At 42.5% G+C, this 22,218-nt stretch overlaps 1 long non-coding RNA gene and 1 other non-coding gene across 2 annotated transcripts; one reads left to right on the forward strand and one right to left on the reverse strand.

Annotated features, from left to right (window-relative positions):
* Positions 1 to 383: 383 nt before the first annotated feature.
* LOC141421382 (uncharacterized) lies at positions 384 to 21,679 on the reverse strand. The gene is made up of 3 exons (XR_012445971.1): positions 20,929 to 21,679; positions 3,934 to 4,004; positions 384 to 3,374 (listed from the first exon to the last, which is right to left on the reverse strand). It is a non-coding gene; the product is annotated as an uncharacterized lncRNA (long non-coding RNA).
* LOC141422065 (U6 spliceosomal RNA) lies at positions 8,429 to 8,531 on the forward strand. Its single transcript, XR_012446727.1, has one exon. It is a non-coding gene; the product is annotated as a U6 spliceosomal RNA (small nuclear RNA).
* Positions 21,680 to 22,218: the final 539 nt, after the last annotated feature.

Consider the following 22,218-nt stretch of genomic DNA (forward strand, 5'->3'; position numbering starts at 1 on the left):
ATCTAGAGATACAATCAGATTTAGTGACTTGTTGGATGAGAGTTTGAGAGAGAAGGTGAGGCTCCCAAGTCTTTTACCTTAAAGGCTGGGGAAATGGTAGAGGCATGGAGAGAACCCATTTCTACACACACACACACGCACACGCACGCATGCATGTGCACACTCGTACACAAATACAAAAAGGATAAGCAAAATGGAAGCACAATAGCATATTAGCAGTGCCTATCATTAATGAACAACATACTTTCTGGAATTTTCTAAATATTCTGAATGAATGCATTATTGTAGTTGCTAAGGGAAGGTAGTATTATTTTTAAATTACTATGAATTTACTATGAATTTTTAAACAGCTACGACAGCCTCAATATTTCCACAAGGTAAAAACATCATGGTCCCTATTTTGCAGAGAAGCAGCAGAGACTCAGAGAAGCAAAGGACCCTTCTGAAGGACCCACATATATAAAGTGGCTAAGTCAAGATTTGAACTCAGGTCTAATTGACTCCAGAAGCTAAGGTATGACTGACTGGATATCGTATATCATCGTGAGAAGAAACACTGAATTAAAGCAGATTTTAAATACAGCAATCCATTGAGTTCAGCTCTGTGGTCCAAAGTTTAAAGCATGAAGGAAATACCTGGGATGTCTCTTGGGCAGGTTCAGTTTTGATCTAGAGTTCTAAAACTCCTCATTCAAGATGTCGGTTTGGGAATGGGCCACACATTGGTGAGCATGGAAGCAATGGCAATAGAGGAACCAAGAGCACTCAGTAAGCAAAGAGGAAGAGTAGGGGAGGAGCAGTAAGCTGAAAGCCAAGGGAGAGGACACTTTCAGATTACTGAGCGTGGTCAAGAAGACTTTGGATACATGAGCTTGACACAGGAATATCTGCTAGACTGTACCTGTTCAAGGTAGGAAGTATGAAGCAACCTTTCGAGAATGAAATTGATAAAGAACCTGTGAAAGATTGGTAGTTTGACAAAATGGTGGAGAGAAGATGAAGGGATTTTTCCCTTGGAGAAGTCTTGACTCTGCTTGGAGGCTCAATGGAAAGAGTTGGGGCAACAGAAAGTGCAGGATGGAGAGGAAGGAACACAAAGAACTACTTCCTTGAGGAAATGGGGAAGGAATGGTGTCACACACAGCTGAAGTATTGCTCCAAAATGCTCCTCAAATTCAATTTGTCATTTGTATTGCACCAAAACAAACTACCGCATGTGAACAGTGTAACATAAAACAACATGCTTTTAATCTGCACCCTGCCTCTGTAGGTCAGAGCACAATGAAGATGCCTTGTCTCTACTCCACAATGTCTGGGGTCTGACTTAAGAAAATTGGAGTAGCTTGGGGTGACTCAAGCGGCCAGAGCTAGACTCTCTAAGAGCCTGTTCATCTATGTGTCTGACACCTAGATGAGATGTTTCCAAGGATGGGCTCAGCAGGAAAAGTCCACAGAGCACTGATCCACAACCTGTGTCTGGGCCTTGGCCTTCTCACAGCAGGACCACTGCGTTTTGAGAAGGGACAGTATCATTGGTAGGTATCACTTATCCTGCTTACTGAAAACCGAAGCTCAGGAGGTCTGTGATACCCACTTGGTTTCCCAGAACTTTACAGTGTGCTCACAATTTACATTAAAACACACATCCATAACACATGTAGGAAAAAGTCTGGAAAATGACATGCTAAAATCTTAGAAGTTGTCTCTGAATAGTATAGTTGTTATTTTCTTTTAGATTACCTGTTTTTATTTATCAGCAAAGAATCTGCATTGCTCACATAATAAAAGGCTCTGTTTGTTTGTTGTTTTAGATAAAGCATTCTTAAAGCAGTCTAATAACCCTTTGGGCTTGGTTGTTTCAAAACAAACCCAAGGGTATTTTCTTTGGGGTAAAAACACAAACCAAACATCTGCCAGGCAGGTATCAAGGATTTTATACTTGGCACCATGTTGTTTAGGAGAAGAGATTCCCACACCATGGGGGTGAATCAAATGTCAAGACTCTCTAGCCAGGCAGAGGAACTGACAGTCCTAAAATGTCCAATACGGTAGATAGCCATATAGATGGTGGGGACATGAAGAAGCCAGGACATTACTGAGCATCCTGCACTGTGGCTGGGCATACAGAACTGTGATGAAAAGCCCCAGACTAGAACCTGTGGCTTCTCCTGACATAAACTTGATTCTAGATAAAGGATATTTCTATCTTCTGAAATTTGTCCAAGATATTCCTAAACAAACCCATACTTTAAACATTAGCATCTCCCCTAGAATCATATTCCCAGTGGATGCATTTTTAAATTGGGGTCTTTATTAATTTAAATGGATATGTGAGAATTTTAAAAGTTGAATATCAGGGTTGAATTTACTTTAGATGAATCATAAATCAAAATGCAGGTTCAAATTCAACTAGCCCTTTCTGCAATCATGCCTGGCACTGTGCCTAATCCTTTTTTCACAAACATGAACTTCTGTCTTCCCACTAGTCACCCTGCCTTTTTCTGTCAACACAAAATTAGGCAGGTCCAGTGAGTGGTGACTGAACTCAGCCACTGAGTTGACCCAGAATCTAATTGGCCTTGCATTGTTGAACATGTTGTTTGGATAAGGAATCTGGAGACCAATTAGCTGGGTGACTTTGGAAAAGTCCTCCATGTAGTCACCTGTAAAATGAGAAGAGAACAGGAGCTGAGTAGGCATCATTGTGATGTTTCCAGCCCTAAAGTTTGTGTTTCTCGAATCACAGAAGCAAACACGATTCCTGTTACATCAGAGCTGCCTTCCGTCTGTCATCAGACAGCCACACACCCACAAGTTACCCAGAAGAAGATATACAAACACACCTCCATTCACATCTTGAGCCCACACCCTGGAGCAAACAGCCCCATCCAAGTTCACGCCCATAGAAGAAATGACCTACACCATAAGTAGACCCCCGGCCACCCCCAAGCAATCACTCCTCAGCTCTCAGAGGCAGCACACAAGGTGCATTCCCCTCACAGAAGCTTCTTTCTCATAAAGACAGGCTTTGGAGCCTCTTCCACTCTTGCCTTCCCACAGTCTGGAGTTTAACCCTCTTAATTATAGTGGCTTATATAGCATTTTCCACCAGACCATAAATCACACAGGCAAAAGAGCTATGTGTCATTTCATTGATAGTTTTGGCTCCAGCAACTAGCTCAGAGCCAGGTATAGAGGAGGTATGGGCTGGTCATCTGTATTGTTCCTCGATATTCACTCTGCTGATGGATTAAAGGTAGCCACGTGTTCTCTGACACTTCTCAGAAAGAAGGAGGGGTTGTATATATCCCCTCCCTTCAATCTACACAAGCAGATCTCATTTGTAGTATTCCCAGTTTGTAGGAAGGCACCATCTGTAAGGAGGCAAAAGAGTAGGCTATTAGGTCAAGGAGAAATTTGGGAAGACCAGTTTGGAAGACTCAGTTTGTAATACTCAAGATCACTTAGAGAGCAGCTAGCAAAGCCAGAATTTAAGTTGAGTATGTCTAATGCCAAAGTCCAAGCATTCTATAACCCCTGGGCTGTCTTGATTCTTAAACAAAGTTGCTGAGGGTGTGTATTTTTTGACCATATAATTTTCATGGTCTTGAGGTGTGTATGAGTGAAGCAGAGTTGGCAATGTGTCTATTCATATTATTTTTAGAATTGTGAATTTTTATAGGCTTAATAATCAACTAAAGGATCCCCTCACTTTAAAGATTTGCATCTTAGTGCACAAGGGACCTACATAAATGAGCCTTGTATGGACAAGCCATCTGTTAGTGACAGTACTTAAGATGGTGCCACAGGGTCTGGGTATGAGCTGAGGGTGGGGTTGGGAGAGAGGCCTCAGGCAAAGGCATCTTTCCTATGACCTGGGACAGAGGGAGGCTGAACTTCATGACAGTACAAACAACAGTGTCTCTTGCTTACTTCTAGATTTGAGCAATAAGCTCTGGAGATGGGTTTCTGGAAGGTTCCACTTAGATTCAGCAACTCTGGATCTGAAAAGAGAAAAGACTAGAAGAGAGTCAGTTAATCACAATCCAAGGTCAGATCTGGCCTGCTGCCTGTTTGGTACAGCCCATACAGAAAGAATGGTTGTTACATAATGAAATGGTTGAAAACGTAAAAGAATGCCATTGTGTGACATGTAAAAAGTATACGAAATTCAGCATCCATCAGTAAAGTGTTATCGGAACATGGCTACATTCATTGTTGGGTTTCTCTGTGGCTGCTTTCCTAGTATACAGATAAACAAACTGAGGTCCAGGGAGCTGAAACAAATGAACTATCTCTAAGTCATATAGTATGTAAGAGGCAAAGATAAGGCTGGAGCTCAGATACCGTAACTCTGTCAAGGCACCATCTGTAAAGGCAAAAAAGTAGGCTGTTAGGTCAGGGAAAAATTTGGAAGACCAATGCAAACATAGGTCAGAGAGATGTCAGCTTTAATCAGTGAACACTGGCTGGCTAACAAATAGGAGAAAAGAACTCAATACAGGTAAAAGAAACATTGAAAAACATTCTGTATCAGCTCCTCAATTTAGAGGGAAACCCAGGACATGAGAGGGAAGACTGTCCCTATATCATCAACAGTCAGAAAAGGGTATAGAAAGGCCCACATCCTAAAGCCCAAGAGCAGGGAGTATGTGTGGTAAGAGGCAGAGTCAAAAGCTATGTGCCCACATGCTAGAGCCTTGGTTGGCAGATTCCAGGTCCACGAGTGGCCTTGGACAAGTCTAGAGACAGACATGGGGCAGAAGCCAAAGAGAAGCTCAGTACACCTACCCTGATTTTTCCTAAAACCCAGAAGACAAAATAGATTTGTACTTTTACAATAAGAAATAAATATATAATAAATTACACATGGAAAGGTGTGATCTTGGAAAGGGGAAAAAATGTCATGAGAGGAACCCAACTTTGGGGCTCAGTATTTGCAGTTAGAATCTGAGTCACACTTTCAAACTTCCTCGAGGCTAGCTATACTTCGTTTTCCAATTCTTGTCAGAGAAGACAAGATGGGTGCACAGGAAAGTTGACCCACGCATGGGTCACCAAACCCTGATCAAGCATCTTTTAAGCACTGGGCTTTCTGTGCATGGCCACTGCCCTGACAGACAAAACTGAACCACTGTCATTTTACTCATGAGGAACTGAAGCTGAGTGACCAAGTGACTACTTAAGTTCCCGCAGCTGGAGAAAACAGGAGTCAGTGTCTCCAAGCTTGGAGGAGAGTTAAAGGACTTCTATTTGCCAGACCCAATGGAATCCCCTTAGCCTGATATGGACAAATGGCTTGCCCTGGGTAGGGTGCCTTCTGTTTAGCTCTCATAGCTAAAATGAGGTCATTGGTGGGAAGCCACCACCTTGAGGAGTTTACTCTCCACAGATGCAGATAAAGTTGCTGTTAGAGCAATCAGATGGCCCAGAGTCCTCCATGGTGTCAAATGCCATCACAAATGTCTTTTTGATACAAGCTCAAGATGCTGATAATAGGAACCCTAACAACCAAGGCAGGGCCCTTTCATCTTCCTCACTGCACACATCTTAGGATGAAATGGGCCGCAGGGAAGGGTATGCAACTCTGTTCTCAACTCCAAAGCTTTCCGAAAGATAACCCCACGCCTTGTGCAAAGTTATGACAGGAAGCCCCACCAGGCCCCGGAGATAAGCTCTCCAAGCACAGTGCCAGGGACTGACAATTGTTTGGTAAAGGGGTGGTATCCACTGCTTCGAGTGTGACTTTGGACCAAAGGGTTATAACAGACATCTAGGACTTAGGCCCAGTAATCGTGCTCTATCTTGTGTTACAGCCTAGCTGAGATTGCTTCAAGAAGGAAATTGATGCTACTAAACCCCTATGGTGTGAGTGACAACATAGTGGCAGGTGACAACCGTGGATACATATCAAAGGGGTGGAGAGGGTGCTACACTGGTTGTGGGCATATTTTTGGTTGAGGGAGTTTTAGCACTGTCACCACTTTTAGCACTGTAACCATGCTTCTGATGAACTTTGCCCACAGTCCTCCATAATCTACAGAATCAATGACTCCTGGCTGCTCCCAAATTGCTGGCCATGCATCTAACCATCTCAGAAAACACCTGGGTATGCATTGGCCAGCCAACCTGTGGAATCCTGTTTCATCTCCTTTGAAGAGGAGATTGCCACTGAGCCCTACCCCAGGATTACAACGAAAGCCCTAGTATTGTGAGAATCTGCCCAGGCCACTTCTACAAGGCTATCTGAGCTAACCTCTAGCACCTTATTCTATGTTGCAAGAACACCAAATTTCTAGGAATTCCTATGTACATAGTATGCTATCTCCTGTCCCTAGACTTTTGCCTCACCCTAATACCAGCATTGCCAAAATAAGAGTGGAGGCCAGTCCTAGGCTAGAGACCAGACATGGCATTCCTGAAGATGTGACAGTAATCTGAGACCTGTAGAGAGGGTGACTGTGAGAATTTCAGGAGCCTTCACTAGAGTAAACCCTGGGCACCACAGGATCTTGTTAAAGAATAACAATTATGATGACAAACACCTATGCAATGGGTAATACAGAGGCCCCATCCTACATGAAATACTGATCTTGTTTCACTACAAACCTGAGTCTAGTATTATTACCACCATTTTACAGAATAAAAACCAAGACACAGAGGAATGAATTTGCATATTCAGTGTCACACAGCTATGAAGTGACAGAGCTAGAATGTGAACTCAGGCACTCTCATTCCCAGTCTATTCTGGAAACTTCTGCATTCTCACTCAGAAAGAAATAACTGACTAGAGAAGAGTGAGTCACCAGGAGGCTGCCATGGAATAGAGTGAGGTACAGGACCTCAGCTTCCAACCTTGTAAAGGTCCTGGTAGAATTTCAAACCCTTGCAAGAGAAGTACCAGATATTTATTTTGTCTCTTTTCTCCCCCTCCCCATCTTTACGGATGACCCATACCTCATTCTTTTTTGGGGGGTCAAGGAACTGGGATTGAACTCAGGGCCTCTCCCTTGCAAGACAGGCACTCTACTTAAGCCACACTTCCAGCCCCTAGCACCTGAGTCTTTGAAATCTGTAAATATTCTGTATTTACAGAACATTTTTACATGCTAATACATGTATTATTTGTACAGGGGAATTTCATTGTGACATTTCCATGTGTGCTTATAGTGGACATTGATTATTCAACCCCTCATTTTTCCTTATTCCTTCCCCCCTTCCTAAAACAATTTCAACAGGTTTCATTGCTCTATTCTCATACAAGTATACAAAGTACATCTACCATATTCACTCTTCTTCACCCTTTCTGTTCCCCCTGCCCTCACCACAAGTACCTACCCCCGAACAGGACCCGTTTGATATTCCTGTCCTTCATTTTTTAAAAGTGCATATTCATAATTCAAAGTAGTTTCACTGTGGTATTTCATACATGAACATACTGTATATTAATCAGATATGCCCCCTCTATTACTCTCTTTCCCCAGTCTCGTATCCCCCTATTATTCAATAACTTTTAGTGTACTTTATTATATCTTTTTCATACACAGATGAGTGTATTTCAATATTGTTCATCCTCATCATTCTCTTTTCTTCTCCCACCTCCCTCCAGTCCCCTCAAACAGTCCCACTATGACAAACATGTTTACATACAAATATATGCATATATATACATACATGTACTGTATATATATATATATATATATATATATAGTCATGTGTGGTTTATGTATATGTTTACCTTTATCTTCTAGGTCTAGCTTCCATATATGAAAGAAAACATGTAACCTCTGTTTTCTGAATCTGTCTTACTTCACTTAACACAATGATCTCCAGTTCCATTCAATTACCCACAAATGACATGATTTCATTCTCCTATATGGCTTAATAATACACTGCTAAGCATATATGCCATATTTTCATTTTTTTTTCAGTGCTGAGGACTGAAATCAGGGCCTTGCACTCTTACACTGAGCTAAATTCCCAACCCCATACCATATTTTCTTAATCCGTTCATTGACTGTATGGCATCTGGGCTACTTCCATAGCTTGGCTATTGTGAATAGTGCTGCAATAAACATAGGTGTGCAGGTGTGTCTGTAATGTATTCTGTTCCTTTGGTATCTCTGGACCATATAGAACATTTTACCACAATTTGTTTTGTAACTCAAATAAGGGATAGATCAGCCAAACCAGAGTGGATTCTAGCACACTGGTTATGTAAAACCTTGCTCATACAGCTGTGGAGCCAGAGGACATACTCCCAACAAAAACCTCAGCATCTTTAGTCACTGACCACATTCACCTTGCAGTCATACACCTTGACCGCTTGTGGTGATGGAGAGATGCAGGTAGGCACACAGGTTCTGGCATCAGATTGCCTGTGTCTTGACTATGTGAACTTGGGTGAGTGACTTAAAACCTATAAGCTGTGCTCATTTTGGCAGCCTGTATACTAAATTTGGAATAATACAGAGATTAGCATGGCCTCCACCCAGGATGACACGCAAAATTGTAAAGCATTTCATATTTTCAGAAAAAAAAACTCCTATACCTCAGTTTTCTCACTGTTGAAGTGGGGTGTCATCCCAGAAAGTGGCTTAGTTGGTGATAGGGCCATTTTTCTCTCCTCCTGGTATATAACTAGATGACATTTGTTCCTTAGCCTTCCTTGTGTATAGGTGTGGCTGGGACTACATACTGGCCAATTCAGTGTGGGAAGAAGCATTGGATATTACTTCCAGGCTCTTTCACTGACTTTCTCTCTCTCTCTCTCTCTCTCTCTCTCTCTCTCTCTCTCTCTCTCTCTCTCTCTCTCTCTCTCCCTCTCTCTCTGGACAGGATGTCAAGCCCCCAGGATAGCTTCAGAAGCCACATGCTAAATCCAGAGCCCCCAGAGATGACGTCTGTGAGCAGAAAGCTCTGGTCTTGGAGTAGCTTCCCTGCTTCCTTCCATGCAGAGGCTGAGATGGAGATTAGAGTGATTGTTTGTCGCTGAGGAAGGGAGCTTAGGGAAAAGGAAATGTGGAAGGCAGAAGAGGACAGAGAAAGGAGCCAAGCACGACATGATCTCAGCAGGGGCTAGCCTGATCCCATGGGAATCCCTGGAACACTAATTGCACCATGGATCTGGCTCTGCACACCAGGGTAGCCTTTGTGCTGTATTAGGTAATCATTGGCTGAGGGCTGCCACCAGCACTCCAGGAGGTGGCAGGTGTGCCCTCTGGGCAAAGCAGTCATCTCTCCTCCCCCACCATTCTGCAGAGGTGAATCTTCTAGAAAATGGGACAATTGTAAGCCAATCAAAGGCAACACCTGGGCATGGGCACTAGGATGGGGTCCTTCCTGATTTATGCTAGCAATAAATTAACTTCTATTTGTTAAGCCACTGTGATTGTTGGGTTACTATGCATCATAAACTTAAGAAATCATATCTACCTCATGAATTTGCGTGATGATTAAAGGAGATGCTCGAGTTGCATGGCAAATGTTTGGTGCGTATTCAATGACACTTAGTACTATTAGGAATGATTACTCTGGACCAGGTACTGAGGAGGTAGAAATATGTGCTCTGCCCTGCTCCAGAGGGCCTCCTGGTCTTGTAGGCAGAAGACAGATGGAAATAGATGATTACAAAGTTCCGTAGAGGCAGTGTTTGAAATACAGGCAGGGCAGTTCACACCTGCATCTACCTAGGGATAGAATGACTTGCCTCAAGGCAGAAGTGATGCCTGACCCTTCAGAGATGAGCAGATGCTTTCGAGCTGAGGAGCACTCCTGGCCGAGAGGGCATGCATTTTGGATTATGTCCAGGGCTCCCTGTATGTACTCCTACATGATTTGACTTTGTTGTATTGGTAATCTCCAGAGTTTAAAATCTTACCTGTCACTTGGCAGTATGACCTAAGAATGTCATAAGGCTTCTTGTGCTTTGGGGTCTGCAGTTGGCAGATGATAGTGGCACCATCTCTCAGACTTGGGACCAGGATTTGATCCAGGGCTGGGCAGCACACTACCTGGCCTTAGTAGGTATTTTTCCCCAGTTTATCCTGCCCTCGGTGCTCCCTGCTCCAACTACTAAACTCTGGAGCCTCTCAGTTAAAATCAGAAGTTACTACTCCCAAGCCTGCTTAAACTGCACCCTGTCTCTTCACATCTGTCCCCACACTAGAGCCTAAGCTACTTGCTGTGGTCCAAGCATCCTCCATTATAACCTCTTCCATTCCCACACCAGCCCTTGTTCACAGTCAAGGCCTCTTCGCTCTCCTCTCCCTCTTGGGTGCCCCATTAGTTAGCAGAACTTTGGGAAAGTATTTATGTGTTAGATACAGAGTGTGTTCCAGTTCTCTGATGACTGGCCTTATTTTTAGCAGGCTTCCAGGCCCCTGCACGCCTCTCTGAGGTCCTTGGCTGCCCTCCTTGTCAACAGGAGCAGGGACGTGCTTGGATACAAATAAGATACACACTCTGCGTCCCTTTTACATAAATATTTGCAGCTCCTGCCCAGCAAATCCAAAAGTCCAGCCTTCTCTCTATAAACCTGTTTCTTCTTCTCTACTTCCCAACTCTTTTCTTCCTCATTTTTGGTTCAATGCCAGGAACAATCATTTCCATATTCTTGTAAACCAGCAAGGAGAAGCTCCCCTCTCCAAATACAGAGGTTTTGTGTTGGGAGGGGCCATGGAACCTTATTAGGCAATCAGCTTAGCTCCTGTCCTTCTGGATTAGGAAAAACTAAGAGAGGAGAAACACACACACAAGAGAAAATGTTTGTGCTTAAGACCTTAAGGATAAAATTATTGCTATGAACCTATCACTGTAAGTTTCCTCAACTGAGAACTGACATTGTTGGGTTCAATACAGAAGCTACAGCTCTGCTCTCCCTTGGTATGCTTGGTGGTCAGCCAGCATTGAACTACAGGTTAGCCTGAGGCTTGGGGTCATGCCAGTCTTGCGTGCACATCCTCTGGTCAAGTTACTCAGTCACTCAGAGCCCGTTTCCCCACCTTCAAAATGGGATTATGAGTGATGCCGTCCTTGTAGGATGACTTTAGAATTCAATAAGGCTGTGTGGGAGGTGCTCATCACGGAGCCCTGTCAGCCCACAAACAGTCCTCCCAGAAGGGTCAGCGCTGTTTTTACTTTTTGTTTCCTCTATAAAACAGCCCTATGCAGTCTCCCCAGGAAATGGGAGCTCCTGAAGGCAAGATTGGTTTCTTAGTTCCCTACAGCCCCAATGCCTGGAAGACAGCATTCACTTGATGCTAACTGCAGATGCAAAGGTGGCCGATACCATCCCTAGGTCACCGATCAGCACAGGTAAGCTCTGAGGAATAAGACTGTCTGCCTCCAGCCCCAGTCTGCTCACTAAGCCATGGTTATCCTGAGCTGTCTCATGTACAAACATGATTGAGAGACACAGGCAAAGTCATCACAGGTACTTGTCTGAGGGGTGAGTAAAAAGGAGTGACCACATTCCCACCTCAGAGCAGAACTAGGTAGGCACCACCAGTGCTTTCTGCATGAAGACATCCTAATTCTTGGCATTTCTTAACTGTTCATTCATCAGCAAACTCCACTTATTTATTTATTTATTTATTTGTTATTTTGGTGGTTCTGGGGATCAAATCCAGGGCCTTTTGCATGCTAGGCAAGACCTCCACTAGAACTCCACTCATTTATTCATCGAGGACTGAAGGCAAAACTTGCCACAGAGGAAACTAAACATAATGAGATGCCAGCTTTGCCCTATTAAAGCTCACAGCCTTTCACTACACACAGGTACATATACAAATAATCCAGAACTGAAGTGGTACTGGTTTTCAAAGAGGCTTTCCCCATGGTCCAGCATAAACATAGTGGAGCAAAAGGTCATTACTACTTCGGGAGTAAGGAGGAAGACTTCTTCCAGAAGGAAAAGGATGCCACAGGGTAGAACTTCCCTAAGTGAACAAGGAGGCAAAAGGCCATCCCCTGCAGGGAAAATTTACAGGGGACCACAGGCATCCCGGAGCAGGAGGCATTAGGAAGACCACAGGCAACTGTGGATGACAGGTACCTGGCAAGAGTTAGGAGCAATGAACTAGAGGAGGCAGCAGAACCAGGTTGAGTGAGCCTCCTAACAGTTCACCTTGTCCTGAGGACAGCTGTGGGCCACTGGAAAAGTTTAGGCAGAACAGTGATATGGTCAGATTTGCATTTTAGGAGCAAGGTAAGCACTCATGAGCTCATTAGGACCACTAAGGAACCTATGTTCCCTTCTCTCCTTCTTGCTCTTGGCAGCACTTGTCCCTGAAGGCCACCTCCCCATTTTACATTCTGGTACTGAGAAGGAACTCAGTTCTCCTCCTACTTCCCTACCTGTGTCTTCTCTGCTTTCTCACAGATCTCCAAAAGGGTTTTGTAGAAGATAGAGCTCCAAGTGCTGTTAATTCACCTAAACATTATTGGCCAGCATTGTTCACCCATTGTACAGGATCAGCTTTGCAGCTTCACTACACAATACAATGAAATCCTGCTTTATGTTAAGATAACCTCATATGTAACAAAGTATCAAATGGAGATGTAAAATGTAGTATGTATATGTAATGCCATAATGAAGCCCATTATTTTACACAGTAAAAAAGTAGCTTGTGTAGACACTATTTAACATATCATATTGGTTCTTAGATCTCTTTAGCAAATGTTTCCTGTGAGCCTATTCAATATCTAACCATGTGTAGGCACTACAGAATACGCAAGTGCAACTTTCCACCTTGTCCTCTCTTTCAAGGCATTTCCACCCCAGTAGAAACAGTTGAGAAGCAATAGTACATTGTCACCTTGTAACTAGAAGAACAAGCATTGGCTTGACAAACTTAGGTTTGGGTCCTTGCTTCTTACAAGCATGACCTAGGGAAGTTATTTCATGTCTCTTGGCCTCAGTCTCTTAATGGAGATTGTAACAAGATGCAACAAGGATTCAATTCAATAAAACCTTAAACCATCCTGGCTACAACATTAAAAGTGTTCAGTCCATGTAATTTAAAAAAATTCATCAAGCTAAACCTGTAAGTTAAATGTATATGTTGATACATGCATATATAGTGAGAGAGAGAACAAAATTGTATTAGTCTCCTGTCTGAAGGGGCTATGGGAGGCAGGAGAGGTAAAGGAAATGTTAGAGAATGAAAAATATTAAAAACAACCCATCTATATATGAATATAATATAATGCACTATACTATAACGCTATAAACTGTTGCATATTAGGAGAACATGGTGATAGACAATGAGTAAGTAATAGTGGGGGTTGATTTATTAAAGCATAATATGTACAGGCCTGAAGTATCCAGGTGAAATCCCCTTGGACTATCAATATACACTTAAAAAAATAAAGGGCAGGAGGGAAAAAATAGGTCTTTCCCAAGGGTGGGTACCATTAGGATATGTGAGGGCACAAGGAAAGGGGGAATGAGTATAAATATGGGGGATGTATTTTATATTCATATATGAAAATAAAGGAATGAAACCTGTTGAAATTGTTCTAAGAAGGGGAAGAGGGGATGAGGTAGAACAATGGAGGAAATTGCTAAGATATTGTAAGCACATAGGTAAATATTACAATGCATCCCGCATCCCCCCTTACAACTACTATATGCTAATAAAATAATTTTTAAAAATTCCACCGCTGTGAACAATATTTGGCAGTTCCTCAAAAAGACAAAGTTATAAATAACCATGCATGACATGGATGACAAATTGTGGTATACTCACACAATGAATATTACTCAACCCTCAAAAGGAATGAGGTACTAATAGATGCTACAACATGGATGGACCTGAAAAACACCATGCTAAATGAAAGAAAGCCAGTCACAAAGGACTGCATGGTTCTATTTCATGAAATATCTACAATAGGCATATAAATAGAGGAACAGGTTGGGGAAGCACAGGAGGGAGGGCAAACGGGAATAGGAGCCATGGCTCAATGGATTCAGGGTGCCCTTTGGGACACATGAAGGTAGTAGTGTCACATATTGTAAATGCTTTAAGTTCCATGGAATTATTTGCTTAAATATGGCTCATTTCATGTTATGTGAATTAAGTTTCAATTTTTTTAAACACGTTTCATCTTCAGACCATGTTTTTCCTTGTCCTGGGCCAGTCATGGCCACCAGGTTGGCTGAAGTTAGCCCTGACACCACAGTGTCAATCAGGAGGCTTGGGCACCTGTGTAGTCCTCAGGTTCCAACAAAAATGCAGTAGACAGTCCCTGCTCTCATGGAGTTCAAAGATTGCCAAGAGTGTTCCTAAGCTCTGAAGCCAAATTCTCAACTTTTGCCCTCAGTTTGAAAACTGTGCAAAACTTTCAAGCTCTGAGCCTCTGTCTCCTGCCAATAAAGTGGAAGAAACAGTGCCCACCTCAGACTGGTGGTGAGGGTTAAAAGAAGATGAATTAGTTGCCTAAAACAAACTTCCAAAAACTGCAGGGCTTACAGCAACAGAAAATTATTTTCTGTTGCACTTGAGGTGCAAAGTCTAAACTCAAAGTACTGGCAGGGCCATGCTACCTCCCAGAGCTCTGGGGGAATCCCTCCTTACCTCCTCTGGTCTCTGGTGACTCAGACTGTCCTTGGCTCATGGCCATGTGCATGTGTGTTCATGTAGTCTTCTGTACAATCTCTGTCTGAAATCTGCATCCACCTTTCTCTTCTAAGCATGTTTGTCATTGGACTTGAGGCCCATCTGGATAATCTAGATTCACTTCATTTCAAGATCATTACCATCATTGTGTTGGCGAAGACCCATTTTCCAAATAAGGTCACATTTACAAGTTCCAGAAATTAGGACATGAACATGGGTTACTATTCAAACCACATGGGGATTATCCAGGTGAAGTGTTTCTGGGGGCACTTAATACAAAAGATAATATTTCATTATTGTCGTCATTGTCATTGTCATTATGACTACCTAGGCCATATCCCAACCAATATTTAGTTCAGAGTCCAGTTGATATCTTCAGCTGGCAGGGGCTCCTTCTAGGCCATAGCACCCTGTCTCCTTCCTTAAGAGGTCAAGCTCCTCCTGGTGTCACCTCCATCCTTAACTGGATCCTCACTGGGATGGCACAGCTCTTCTCCCTTACCACCACCAGCCCCTGAACCCTCCCATTTGTGGGCCCCACCAACTACACTGAAATTAGACCTGGAGTTCTAATTCTATTTTATTCCTGAGATCCCTCATTCTAGACTATCCAGGTGCCCTTACACAACTAACTTTCAGCCCCTTATGCCCCATTCCTTCCTTTTTGATCCCTGCTTCCTCCTAGTTGTATGTAAGGGATGGGCATGCATCCATCTACAGCTAAGAAACTTATGAAATGAAAAGCCAAAGCTCCATTCCCATAGCAATTAAATCAGAATTTCTGGGGTGTGTAATGCAGGCACCCATTTTGTTTAAGTGATTCCAATGGGCAGCAAAGATAGTCCATGCCACTCTGGGCTATAAGTAACCAAGAATGACACCATTCCACCCCCAAGTATTTGAATTTTCCGAGATCATCTATACAGTCCAGTCCCCTGTGCATTATAAGAACTGTATAGTCCTAGGACAGAAGCAGGTATAATGGAAAAAGCTTGGGTTTGATGTCAAATTTTGTTATATTTGCATATAATAGTTGTACAGGGGGATGCATTGTGATATTTACATATGTGCTTACAACATATATTAGTTACATTTACTCCCTCCATCGTTCTCCTCCTTCCCCTGTTCTTAGAAGAATTTCAACAAGTTTCATTCTTCTATTTTCATATGTAAATACAAAACACAGTCACCAAATTCACCTTCATTCACCTTACCTTATGCTTGGCCCCCTCCCACTGGTACCCATCCCCAGAAAAGACTTGTTTTACTCTACAGTCCTTCATTTTTTAGATGTATATTGATAGTCCAAGGGGGTTTTGCCTTGGTACTTCAGGCTTGTATTGTGCTTTAATCAAGTTAGCCCCTCTATTTAATCAAATTAACTCCCCTAATATTCAACAACTCAAGGTGCAGTATGCTATCTTATATCCATGTATAGTAGCAATGTGAATCTGGAGTCAAATCTTGCCACGTTACCAACCTGTGTGGTCTTGACTATATCCATTAACCTCTCTGAAGCTTGTTTCTTATGTTTTAAATGGAGTTAGTAATACTTATCTCACAGTATTGTGAAAAAAGAAACCTCCCCCTTCTCTCCCTCCTGGAATTTGCAAAACATCTAAATTCCATTATAGACACAAGAGCTGTATCTTCTACAAATGGCTTGTCCACTCTGGAAAAGGGTTAATTGCTTAGTTTAGAATCTTTAACATGTGTTCACTAGATTAAGGGCCAATTCTGGAAATCCACTCCCAGTTTATTAAAATAGGGTGGAGACACTGTGGAGCTGATTTGGTTATGGCTTCTGGCCACTTGACAGTAATTTGACTAGGTGAATACAAACTGCAGGACACAGAGTTCTGGCCCCAGGACAAGCTGCCAAAGCTGGTAGATGCAGAAGTCCTGGACAGTGAGCTCCTGAGTGTATTCCACCCAGGTTTTTTTTTTTGGTTTTTTTTTTTTGCCAAGTGAGAGAACGAGGAGACTCTGCATCCAAGCTGCTTAATATTCTTGATAAGACCCCATGTTCCAGACCCTTCAATGTCTTCTCTGTCATCCCTATGAAACAGACTTGTCTGTGACAGCAGAAGCCAGAACACACTAGACTGGGAAACAAAGAACTCAGATTCTATGAATGCTCCCAGCACTGTCTCTCTGCATTCTGCCTTCCCCAGAAATGTCTTGTGGAATCCTCTGTCCAACTCAAATACACAGCCTTTCCTCTTGCTTTGCAACTTCCTGTCCTTCTAATAGCTGTTTGCAAATGCTCCTGTGCAGTCCTCTGCGAAAGAGATAGCAAAAACAGAGACCTCTCTTTCCCATCTCCTCTTCCCCAGAGCTAGTCTGGCACATTCATCCATTTGTTTATTGAATAAATATTTAGAGTACCCGCTATTTGCCAGACGCTGCGCTTAACCCTTCATGCCCTGTGCAGGCTTGAAGCCAGGCACAAAGAACACAATCCACAAAATAATTGTTGAAGTGAATTAAACTTATTTAGAGCCCATCCACACTAATGAACTGGTTTGTAGATAATATGTGAGTAAAATTACAATGTCTATGATGTATTGAGGTATCCTCAGCAAAATGTGTAACTCCATACAGAAGCTCACATCAAGACTGAATCTTCACCCTGAAAGGAATCTTAGAGTTCACTTAGATGAGTGGATCCCATATATGTGTCCCGCAAGCAGATTCTGGTATACTGCTAGGGTTGAAAATCACTCTAGTACAACCTTCTACCCCATAAAACAAGGCCCTGCTAGGACTCCCCATAACCAACTAGTACCTACAAGCAGACCCCTGCCTACCTTCTTCTCCATACTACCTTAACTCTTTGATCACTAACCCAGCCACACTAGCTAGCTCTCCAGTTCTGAATGAGCCAAGTTAGATCCAGGTTCTGAGCCTATGTCTGCTCGTCCTTTTGACCACTCAGGTCTCACCTCAAGGTTTACCTCTTCAGAGTCACCTATTCTAACCACCTAATAAAGTACAATCTATTACACATGCATGTATGCACATACATGCACACACAAATATAATCACAGTTGTTCTTTTCCATTTTCTTTTCTTACAGTGTTCATGGCACTCATACCTAGCTACAACTATCCTTATGTCTCTTTTGTTCACTTGTTTATGGTCTGATCAAAGCAGTGATCTTGTATGCATTTTTCACTAAAGTTCATGTGTCTAAAACAATGCAGATGCTTAACAGTTAAATAAATAGATCATTGAACTGGTGGAAAGTGATCTTTAGCCCCAGTCTTCTGCACAGTTCTAGTGATGGAGGGAGGTATCTCACCCCAACCCAACCTAAGTCCATTCCATTCTATCAGTGGCCAATTAAGATTGGCAGAAAGTTTTTCCAGACACCGAGCTGGCACATGTCCCTCTCATCTCCTACCACTGGCCTTACGCTTCTTCTCTGTAGCTGCCCAAGACCAGGCTGGTCCTCTTGCCACATGACAGTCCTTCAAATATTTAAAGACTTAAGTTTCTTCTCAGCCTTCTATTGGTCAATTATCTTGCAGATATTTGTTAAGAAATGGGCTGTGTTTGTTTTTGATGACTGTGCCCATAAAACACTTCAGCCTCCTGAATCTGAAAACGACCTGTGTTTTTATTTTCTAGGACGGCAGCCAACACACTGCCAAGGTAGGGTTGTGCTTGCATTTATTCCATCTCTAAGCTGTCTCTGGGAACAGCCCAAGTGTCCTGTTTATGGACCTACAAAATATCCTTCTGGCCATATCCATTCCTAAGAGAAGTTCTTAGGAGATCCTCAGAGAAAAGTGAAGGCAGAAGTACAGGGGAGAAAAGTTCCTTTAGAGGCCCACTGCAGTGTGGGCATAATGAATGGAGTTAAGAATTTGTCTTCCATGAGTCTGCCTGTGTCTCTTCCCCCAATCTTTGCCAACTGCTCTTTCCAAAATGGCACAGGCACTATCACCATCCCCACCACAGTGGGTGACACCACCCATCCAGTCCTAGTTCCAAGGCTTTGTTTTCTTTACAGCTCATACTGCTATCTACATAGACACTTACTTATTTTCTGTTTCCCCAACTAAGATATAAGTTCCCTGAGAACACGACCGTAGCACTGTATTGGCAGCACCAAAATGGTTTCTGTAGTATCAGTATTTAATAATCAGGGAAAAAAGGAAGAAAAGAAGGGAGGGAGAGGGAGGGAGAGAGGAATGTAAGATCCCAGACAAGTCAGCTGACAGCTCTGAGCCTCACTTTTCTCTTTTGTAAAATGGAGTAGCAATAAGTATACTGGATCTATTATTTCTTTGGGGGCTCACTTCATCAGTGTGCATTGTGGCAGAAATTATAAAGAAAGTTGAAAGGAGTAGGGAAAAGATCCAGAAGAATGTTCCTTCAACATCATCGTCTTCTCTTGAAGTATGATGCATATTGCATTTTTTATCGGCAAACTAGGAACTGCAGTCTGAGGATCATTTAGAATGGCAAGTTCAATAAGACAATGAAGATTTGAGGACTTTGAAACTTTTCATTGACTAAAAATGAATGTTAATGTTAAAGACTTCATTTGAAACTTTAACTTGCTGACAGTCCCAAATGAAATTATGCAACTTTGATAACATATTCCTTGATTTAAATTGGCTTTTGTGATCAACTGGAACTTTATAAAGTATATGGGGCAGTTATTTAAATAAAAAGAGACAAAGCCTGAACCACCTTCTGCACTTAAAGAGATCTAATGTACAAATACACTATCTATCTTAAATAGATAAAATATTTTTTACTTAAAAAATCTGGAGTGGCAAGACAGTTGTAGTGATCAAATCAGACAATGTCACCCTCTACGATTCTATGAAATCCCCTGGTCACTGTATTACATGCTTACATACAGCTGGCACCATATGCAGAAAAAATCAGTGCCTGTCCCTTGGATGTGATGTGAGAGGCCTGATTATCCTATAGACTTTCCCTATTGCTTTTACTCTCGAAAATTCTACCACTAGACATTCCTTTCAGTAAAGCCATCATGTTCCCACTAAGACAGACCTGCTTTTCTCAGCCTGAAGATAGGAGGGTACAGATAATGAGGAGGAGATAACTAACTTTCTCTTCATCTCAGCTACTTTCCTTCAGCCCCCTGACATACTAACTTTTACAACACTTCAGATGTGTGAGCCTGAACTACTTTCACTGCCAACAATTTTTCCAATGGAGGGATGGACTTCACTGTCATGGAGCTATCTTTCCAGTCCTGGCTCAGAACTTTACAGGCTTTTTCCATCTGGCTCTCCATTGTGTCACAACACACATTCCATAGCAGAGGAACTCCACCATGCAAGTGTTTCCTGACTCAATCTTGCCAAAAGAAAACTGGACTCCAAAGATGAGACTTCAGGCAAGGCTTTAGCCCAGACGGGTCCAGCAGGATTATCACTGTCTGGAAGCAGAGGTGGGGTATCCCTCATGCCTTTAAGAATGGCGGGAAGAAGTAACTGTGAGGGTTGCATTATTCCAGCAAACCACCTGCCTTTCTCCATACCTTCCCTCTTTCTCCTACCTTCTGACTTTGGGGCAGTATGCTCTCAAAATCCAGTCACTTCTTTAACAAGCATGGATTCAGTTCCTGCTCTGAGCTGAAAGCATAGATAATCAATTGTTCTGAGAGTCATATGGAAGAAAATGGCAAATAGAATGCAATGATGCACAGCAATAAGTCATGAATACCTGGGGCTCCAAGGTATTCAGAGAAAGGAAGTAGGGAACGAACATTTCATAAGGTCTAGGTAGATCTTGGGATGATTTTTGAGAAGAGGAGGTAAACTTAGCCTGAAAGAAGAAATGGGAGTTTGATCAGAGCAAAAGGAAGGAAGGTAAGGAAAACCCAGGGAATGGAATATGCAAAATGAAGTAAAGTATATTTAAATAAGTGCAAGGAGACTGTACTTTGGCTGGAGGGGCAGAGGAGTGCAAGAAAACAGCCAAGAAGGGCTTGGAGAAGCAAAAAGAGTCAGATGGCAAGAGCATAGGCAGGTGAGCTAGGGATTGGGGCTTGCACCATGCAATGCTATATCTCTCGCACCATGAAGAGGGAGTCACTGAAGGATGTAGAAGTGGTGAGGGCCGAGTTTAGATACATTGTAGAGGAGAAATTCTGAGAATTTTAATGTAAAGACAAGGAATACAAAAGAATCTATAGTAAACTCTACCTAAATAATGGTGATACACAAAGTAATGCAGACAGTCAAGGGAACAGGAAGAAGCTCTGTTCAGAACATATCAAGTTTAAGGGCTTTGGAGTCAAATGAGCCCTGATTCTTACCTTGGCAATGACTCTGTCCAATGGTGTGATCCTGGGGAAGGCAATAATCTTTCAGCTCATTCACTTTATCTGGGAAAAGAGGATATTAATACTTATAGCTTGCCAGATGGTGAGGGTTATAGCTACAAATGTCAGGTGCTTAGCAGAGAGCCACACACACAGTAGGTGAACATATTACAGCCTTTGTTTTTATTCCTGCTGTTGAGGAAATGCTGCTTCTGCCAGTCATCTACCTTAGCAATGCCAAGTACAGTAGATATGGGCTGCTTAGCATTGTGTACAACTCAGGACATTCTACCTCCTCTACAGTGTGTGTGGACAAACTTGTAATTAAGCTGACTATCTTAATAAGGAGACAAAACATCAGGAGCCTGAACAGCCATCCACTCGCAGGTATGTGTGGATTTCTTGTGTATGCCTAACCCTTTACTAGTAATTGCCATGACTCAAAAAAGAACCTAACAAAGTGTTGGATGTAGCACTTGACCTCAATAAATTACAAACATATAAAGCCACTGAAGAACAATACTGCTTTTCAAGTCTTATCTTGGTGGACTTTTTTTTATAGTTTTTGTCCCTAGTGACCTTGCCCTCCTTCCTGAAACTTACTTCACCCTTTATTTCCAGGGCACCACCCTCTAGGCTGATGGATTTTTGTTTCATTCCCTGTCCTTGGTTCTTCCTCCACCTGTTTCTAACTATTGGTGTTTCCCAGGGTTCTTTGGTCCTCTTTCTTCCCACTGCAAACATCTTCTCCATACATCCAATTCCATGGCGTCAGCTACCTGGACCTCCATACTAAGATTAGAGCTGAACTCCTACACCATCTTCCAGGTAACAATTCCTGGGTGCCTCACATATATTCCAGACATAATATCTCAAAGGCCAAAACCCATTGTTTTCCCCCCTCAATCTCATCCTCCTTCAGGCCCTACTTGGGTTAATGACATCACTTAGCCACCTGAGTTCTAGTTATCACACAGTAGTTAAAAGCACAAGTGATGATAGAACTAGGCTGTCTGGATTCAGGTTCTTTTTCTCCTTATTTGCTCTGTGACCAGCTGACCAGCAAGTTATTAATCACTCTGTGCCTCACCTGCAAAATGGGTACTTTAATTGTACCTATCTTATAGAATTTTTGAAAGGATAGAATGACTTAATACTTATTTAGACTGCCAAACAGAGTCCTGCACATGCTGACTGACTTATAAGGGTTTGCTATTATGATTATTACTTTCTATTCCTCTTACCCCCTCAGACCTCTGTAATCCATTTGCCTTCAAGCCCAAC

Source organism: Castor canadensis, chromosome 3, assembly GCF_047511655.1.
Source record: "Castor canadensis chromosome 3, mCasCan1.hap1v2, whole genome shotgun sequence".
NCBI classification, from domain to species: domain Eukaryota; kingdom Metazoa; phylum Chordata; class Mammalia; order Rodentia; family Castoridae; genus Castor; species Castor canadensis.